The 8,519-nt window shown below is 31.1% G+C and overlaps 1 long non-coding RNA gene across 1 annotated transcript; it reads right to left on the bottom strand.

Moving 5' to 3' along the window:
- Positions 1-2,645: 2,645 nt before the first annotated feature.
- On the bottom strand, positions 2,646-8,258 carry LOC131069699 (uncharacterized). Its single transcript, XR_009112206.1, has 3 exons — positions 7,726-8,258; positions 4,552-4,636; positions 2,646-3,368 (listed from the first exon to the last, which is right to left on the bottom strand). It is a non-coding gene; the product is annotated as an uncharacterized LOC131069699 (long non-coding RNA).
- Positions 8,259-8,519: the final 261 nt, after the last annotated feature.

Genomic DNA, 8,519 nt, shown 5'->3' with positions numbered 1-8,519 from the left:
ATGCTAAGTTCACATGTTTTATATTGTTATTTATTTTCTACATACAAATAAATGTGAGAATATTATAATGCACCCACATTATCTCTTGCTATGAAAACTACCAATCCGTAAGTTTATTTGAACACACACATATGGCAAAAGAAATGTCAAATCTTGATTGAACACGCAGATACGACAAAAGAAATGTCAAATCTTCATTGAACACACACACACCATACAAAGGGAAATATCATTTTTTTCAACACATAACTGACACAAAAGTAAATACAAAATTAGTTTAAAAAACATAGAAGTGATTGTGTGCTTTGTCACATTCATACACACAAAGCTAAAGTGAATTACAAAATTTGAACACATAAATATACTCCACATAAATTGACTTTCGAAGTTTAATTAAACAGACACACATAAGTGTCCTTGCTAAATACACACACATAATGCTAATTTTAATTGACACAAAGTATAACCACAAACAAAATAAAAACTAGTTCAAACATGCTACAATATAAAAACACACATAACAAATTCCAAAATTATATACTATCCAAAAGTGCACACATACGAAACATGGATATACACAAATTGAATTTTGATGCTAAATACACACATATAACAAATACTAAATTTATATACCATCCAAAAGTGCAAACATGCAATAAATGGATTCTATTCAAACATAACAAAGTTAAAACAAATACAGCAGACATATACATAAAGTGAATATATACTAAAGTTATAAAATGAAAACATGTTAAAGTCCAAACATAATGCACATTGGGTTTAATTGAATATGACAAAGTTTAAAGGCACACCACACAAAGTGAAAGCCAAATTTAGATCAAATACACACACAACACAAATTGAATATCCAAATTAACTTTCAAACCCAGACACATAAACATAACACATGAAATTTGTTTAAACATGACAACATTAAAACACACACTCCACAAAGTAAATATCAAAGTTAATTCAATGTGAATACCACATTTCAAACATAGACAAACTTAATTGCAATATTAACTTTAAAACACATACACACAATTCACATAAATGAATTTCAAGGTTACAACACATTGACATAAATGAAAAAATAAACACATGCTACAGGTTGACCACAAATGAAATAAACATGCAAATTTGTCTAAACATATGGAGTTTATTCAAACGCATAAAATTTAAACATATTTCACAAAAAGTTACTTGAACTGCACAAACCAAAGACTTAAGTTTAAACATGCCAAGACGCAAACAAACACACACTAAGTGAATACTAAAGTTTACAGACACCTCATTAAAGTTCAAACATGAACTACACAAAAACACACACAAAATGAATGCTAAAGTTGAAAGATGCTTCACACTAACATTAAAAAATGCAACATAATTTGTTTGTCACAAAGTTAGTGAAAGTTCAAACATACTCACACATCTTTAAGTACAAACACAAATAAAATGATTCCCAAAGTTAAAAACACATTTTACACAATGTTCACTTCACACACATACAAAATAACTACTAAATTTTAAACATACACAAAGCTAGTTCATACCTAGAGTTTGTTCAAACATACCAAAATATAATTAAACAAAAGTGATGGCATGCCTAATTTAAGCATGTCTCACAAAAAAATGACTTTAAAGCAAACATGTCAAGGTACAAACACAGAGAATATGAATAACAAAGTTCAAACATGCAACATAAGTGATCTCAAAGTTAATACACTCATGATGTAAAGTGAATGAAAGTTAAAACACACATACACATGCTAATGTGTAAAATGTAAACAAAGTGATTGCAAACATGTTCCACAAAGAGTTACTTCAACCACACAAAAAGTAAACACTTAGTTTAAACATGTTAAGTACATTTACACACATTGTGAATGCCAAAGTAAATTTTGTGCACTCTTCATATAAAGTAAAATGAAATTGAAAATTCAAACACAAAAAGTTATAAATAATAAATTATAAGCAAAATGGTTGTAAAGACATTTGTTACTTCAACCACATACAAAGTAAAAAAAGTAAGTTCACACATGTTATAACACATTTCAAACAAGAAACATAAGTGAATGTCAAACTTAATACACTCTTCATGCAAAGTGAAAGTAAAAGCAAAAACACAAAAGCATAGTTTGTTCATACACACACTTAAAACATATACAAAATAAATACTAAAGTCTAAACATCCACATAAGTTAATGTTAAAGTTTACCATACTCTTTACACAAAGTGAATGTGAAAAGTTATAACATGCTTCACACAAATTTTGTTCAACGTTCAAACGGATGCTTCAATATATAATAAGTAAATCAAATGTTAAAGTACACACACACTTCACAAGTAGTGGATGCCACAAAGTGAACCACACTAAACAAAAAAGTTTGAAAGTCACTTTAAACATAAAATCAATACATGCCAAAGCTCAAATACACACTTCATATTAACAATAAATGTAATCAAAGTGAAAGCCAAAGTGTCAAAATTTAAACTTGCAAAACAAATATCAAAATTGATCAAATATAAATTAATGCCAAACTTCAAAACCATGCTTCAATAGACAACAAGTAAAACAATGTTCAAACACAATTACACTACAATTCTTACAATAATATTAGAAAATATATTCAAGGATCTTGTAATACCTAAAAAATTAAGCTACACTGAAAAAGTCATATCATTAAATATGATGAAATAACCATTTTTTAAAATATTGAGTTTTATGCAGTAAAAAATAATATAAAAATTAACCAAAAGAATGGCCATGGCCATTCTCCACAGCCTTGGGAAGGGGGCCAATTCAATCCCTTCCAAATAAAAATTTGGCATTAAACAACAAATCTGTTTACATATCAATTTACAAATACTAATTTCAGTAGTTGATTCAGCAACCTATTCATGCAGTAAAAAATAAATATAAAAATTTAACCAATAGACAGACACTAAACTGAAAAAGAATGGCCATGGCCAATGACCATTCTTCACAACCTTGGGAAGGGGGCCAATCCAACCCCTTCCAAATAAAAATTTGGCATTAAACAACAAAACTGTTTACATATCAATTTACAAATACTGATTTCAGTAGTTGATTCGGCAACCCATTCATGCAGTAAAAAATAAATATAAAAAATTAACCAATAGACACTAAACTGAAAAGAATGGCCATGGAAAATGACCATTCTCCACAGCCTTGGGAAGTGGGCCAATTCAACCCCCTTCCAAATAAAAATTTGACATTAAACAATAAATTTGTTTACAACCTCCATTCAAGATTTCTATTAACATTTTTTTCTGAAATTTTAAATATTACATTCATTATTTGACTTCAGCAGCTACCCATTCAAGCCTCCAAACATTTGTAGACACTACAAATCAAAACACTCAAAATCAATCATGATTGAAATTTAAATCAATTTACTTGTTAATGAATGTTTCTTATATATTTTATTATTAAAATAAAACTGACATAAAAAGATTCAATAAATAAATTTAATGAAAATACACAAATAATATTGCAGAATCTTTTAAATACATCAAAACCTTTAAAAAAAAAATTAGATGTTACAAAGTATGCCCCACAGAAATGTGGAATGCAAAATATGTTTGCAATTCTTCTCTACAGAAATGAAAAAGCCATGGATGATGGCAATGACAATGAAATATTATGCTTTTTCCCAAGAATATCCAGTTTTATGTAAGCAAGATAAGAAAAAGCTTGGAAATAACCAATAATATCTAAGTTTCTGGATGATTTTCTATGATATTGTTTGAATATCTTGCCTGTTGGCTGCTGCCGTACTTGCCCAGACTTCTATTTTGGTGACATTTAAATCTATTGGAATCACTTTTTCAGATGTTAGGATTACACATGTTTGGTAACCATGCATGCCAAATGCATACAGACAATTATTTTCTGGATGATTTTCTATGATATTGTTTCTAGTGATCTTGTCTGTTGGTAACCATGTACGCAAAATGAATAATTAAGTTATGCAAACTATTTGAAAAAAAAAAGAGATTGGTACAAAACGTAAAGGACGGAGAAATCCGTCAAAAGAAGTATACATGCAAACTGTAAAAATATAATAAAGGGTAGCACGTCAATTCTGCACACAAGTCCTCTATTACACAGAGATAACAAAGTCCAAATACATGCAAAATGCAGAAGTATAGTCAAGGTACAGCTCATAAAGCTTCAAAATAAAAGAATAGAAAAAAAAAATCAGTGTATGCACAAAATAGAAGTATGGTCAAGGTACAAATCATAATACTTCAAAACAAAAGAAATAGAGTAAAATAATTTCAGTGCATTCACAAAATGGATTCCGTGAAAAGACTATGTTGGGAATGCAGCAGTCGAACCAAATGCACACAAAGATATCTTAATCTTGGATTTTGAAGCATGAATTATGTTGAGGGTTTTAACAATGTATAAGAATCAATTACAGAATCCAACAACATTGAAAACACCAAAATAATAAAAAACTACCTAATGTCATGCAGAAAATATCAGAATGCATGGATGATAGAACCAAGAAATAAGCTTACCTCCACAACCTGGTGACCAAGATACTGTTGGTGACCAAGATACTGTTAAAATGGTCAAGCAGAGTCGATCACCTCTGACTTTGCCCTGTTCAGAGAAAATTTTTATATAGTTATTATATAGTTGATATATAATGTCTTGGAGTGTTAAACTAATTGATTGCTGGATACTAAGTAGATAATACCAAATTTCATGCTTCAAACTGAAAGTGATGTAGAGGATGCCACCATATCTAACTAGCATTACTAATTCTATTCAGATTATTTAGTGTAAATAGTTATTTAAGATCTACCTGAAAAAGCCATCCTCAAACTAATTGATTATCACTCAAAGCTAATCCCTACATTTTAGATCTTTGTTTGTAATTTGTCTAGCTAATACCTCAGCTATGAATTAACTGTGCCATCTACTCTTCTATGCGTTAAAGCCTCTGATAAAAATTCAAATTGATCTTAGATAAACATTAAACCCATTCGGATCCTATTAAAATGTATGGAAGAGCTTTGACTAGTTGAAACTTGAAAAGTCTATAATGCGGGGTTGTGTAGAAATTCCATTGTTCAAAGTATGAATAATTTTGGACCATCTCAGGTACTCTTTCTGAATCATCTACTGAAGAAATTTACATCTAAGTTGGCAGCTATATATATTCAGAATTTGCCTCCAAACTCAGAAATATGAAATGCGTCTAAGATATTTTCATTGAGATCTCAGGGTTACTTGTGTGCTACGAATCTTGAGATTGATACTTTCAAGGGAATCTATTTTTTAATATTTGTTTTTGGGTCAAATGGAATAAACCTTCAGTAATAAAATAAAATAAATATGTAAAGATCAAGCAGAAAAAGTGAATTAGTAATTGCTGATGGGTGGATTTGATGGTTGTAAGGATTTTCAAGAGAAAGAATTTCTATAAAATAAAATTAAGATGTGTAGATCAAGCAGAAAAATAGAATCAGTAATTACTGCTGGGTGGACTTGGCTGTAAGGATTTTCAAGAGAAAGCAATTCCATAGTTTCGAAATTATTAAAACTATCATTATTGAAATTATCAAATAGTAGAAACTCAATCTATAGATCTACATTTTGTTTGAAGATTCTCCAAATCAAATCAAACAGTCGGCTGTAAGGATTTTCAAGAGAAAGCATTTCCATAGTTTCGAAATTATTAGAAGTATCATTATTGAAATTATCATTAATAAGATTAATAATAGTAGAAACTCAAACTATAGATCTACATTTTCTTTGAAGATTCTCCAAATCAAATCAAACAGTCAGCATTTTGTCATCTATAAGAATACTACTTAATCTGGTATTAAAGATAAATCTAATTCAATATATATTCTATAGATTCATATTTTGTTTAGATACTGTACCAGATTTTAAATAGTATGCTGCATCAAATCTAGTTGACTGTATTGAGAAGTCCAAGCTAACCAGATTTAGTCTGAGACTATTTAATGGCATTCTAGTTAAATCTATTAGAAAATATGATTAAAAGAGAAGTGAAAAAAAATAGTACATTTTAATAGATCTAAGCAGAGTTATAACAAAACAAAACCTTGGACTCTGTAAAAACTAATGCATTAATAAAAGAGAAAAGGCAAGGAAACGAAACATTTGTTCTGCGTATGGTGATGCTGCATTTGTTCAAGGGATCTACCTCCCAAAAATCCCAGCATATTGTTGAAATTTTCAAATATCTTGGCTGCAGAAGATTTTAGAATGAGGATTTGGAAGAACAGAACAGCAGGTACTACAATGTAGGATAACTGCCTCTACGTTTGCATTCTCATTTCAATTCTGTAGAAAGCTCACTATTTAGAATGAGGATTTGGAAGAACAGAACTCCAGGTACTACAATGTAGGATAACTGCCTCTTCGTTTGCATTCTCATTTCAATTCTGTAGAAAGCTCACTATTGTGAGTGATGAGAAAGAAAGAGAAGGCTCTTCCAAGTGACAGGGAAACTGAAGTTGTTCTGTACTGGTTTTTGGGTAAGAATGTCTATTTTAGAAAACAGAGGAAATATATTATAATATTAGAATAATACATGTAATGTATTTGCAGTATAAATTTGACAGCAGGGTGACTTTTTTATGTCGGTGAAATTTATTTACAGGGATCCAATTTGTCATCCATTTCACTTTTACCACAACATGGCCATGAACAATATTTAAAAAAAAATCTATAAAATAATTTTTTAATGCTATGTAACAGTCTCAAAATAAGCATTCTAACCACAATTTTGTCAACTGAATTCCTTACATACAGATGCTATCGAGGAAACCCAGCTATTCTTCTTTTGAAGAATACCAAAAATCAACAAAATAGGGAACAAGAATCTCAATCAAAACCAAAACAGTCCTCATTAACAAAAAGGGAAGAATATGATCATAATGCATCCATCAAATAGGATAGCAAGGTTGCCAAGCCCCTGCAAAATAGCCTCAGTAAGAACCAAAATACTTGCCACACAAAACCTAGTGTCATCATGGCAGAAGAATAGGTCAGACAGACACGAACAAGGAAGACTGAGGACCAAATGGAGACCGAGGGAGATACAACGTGGACAGAGGAAGCCCCTACACATAAAGTAGACGAGCAAGAATTCAAAATATCCAATTAATGAAATAGAGGATGAAGAAGCACAAGGAAAACAAGTACTTGAGGAAATGCACCGTGCAAATCACTGACACCTTCGACAAAACATGCGGACAATTGGCAGAATTGATTGAGGTCCACATCAAGAACCTCGAATTCAACTTGCCCTAGAGCTCATTGGCTTAGTCACTAGACGAAACTATGGCTTCCTGCCACTCTGCTTGCCTTTGGAAAACATAGCAACTGTAGCCTCGATAAAGATGGCCAGGGAGACTACACAGTCAGAACACGAGACATTAGTATACATTTGAGTCCTAGGTTCTGCAATCCCTTCAACCCTTCCATTAAGGAGCCCATCGAATTTGTTTTTCAATTACTCAAATGAAACCCATGTTAGCTGGAATATTAGAAGTAAAATTTCACCTAAACTAGTGAACGACATCGAATCTGGTAACATATTTTAATTTCTGAACCCTTTTCTCACAAAGCAAACTAAGAAGAAAACCTACTTCAAACATATAAATTCTTCGAAATGAAAGAAAAAAAGAGAGCAGAGTATAAGATATACTCACTATTTTCTGGCTACATCTCCAATCAGCCACTCCAGAATGTAGTGTTCTTGCTGCTGAACACTACATGCCTACTAAAAATTGACGACCCACAGAAAAAAGAAGATACACGAAATACCAAAATTCAGGAAAGAAAAATTCAAAACCAAAATTCAGGAAAACATAAATCAAAAACAGGCATGGCCATGCCAAAAACATACAATGGGAGACGAATCAAACCAAAAAGAAAACAGAACAAGAAATTTGTCCTGCTTCTCAATTAAACTATTCATTTATAAGAAGTGAATTCCTGTTTTTTTCAACGGTCACTATTTTTTTTAATGGCCATTGCACTATAATTGAGTGCCGTTAGGGCACGTTCCGAATTGAATCTGGACACGCTCCTTTGAGTGCCGTTAGCGCACTGCTAAATTGAATCTACGCACGCTCCTTGCTAAATTGAATCTCTGAACGTTTGGAAAAGTATTCAAATCGTTTGAATACAAATCCCATTCCCACTGCACACAACATCTTCTGAAGGTGCATGAAAATATTCATCTCTAGATTAACATCTTCTTGTCACGAGTCTTTCTATAGGTGCATTGTAGTTCGTAGGGGGTTTTTGGGCAATGTCACGAGTCTTTTATGAGTATTTTAACCAAAAAATCCACATCAAAATGATTTTTTTTTAAATTGTAATTTGTTTTTATTATTGACTTTTATTTGTTAAACTGTTGTATGATAAATTTGACTCATAATTTTAAGTCTCTCAAATATCATTAGTTAATTTGGGTGATATTTAAATAGCACATTCTAAG

Source organism: Cryptomeria japonica, chromosome 11 (genome assembly GCF_030272615.1).
Source record: "Cryptomeria japonica chromosome 11, Sugi_1.0, whole genome shotgun sequence".
NCBI classification, from domain to species: domain Eukaryota; kingdom Viridiplantae; phylum Streptophyta; class Pinopsida; order Cupressales; family Cupressaceae; genus Cryptomeria; species Cryptomeria japonica.
This window is presented reverse-complemented; position numbering and strand designations above follow the sequence as displayed.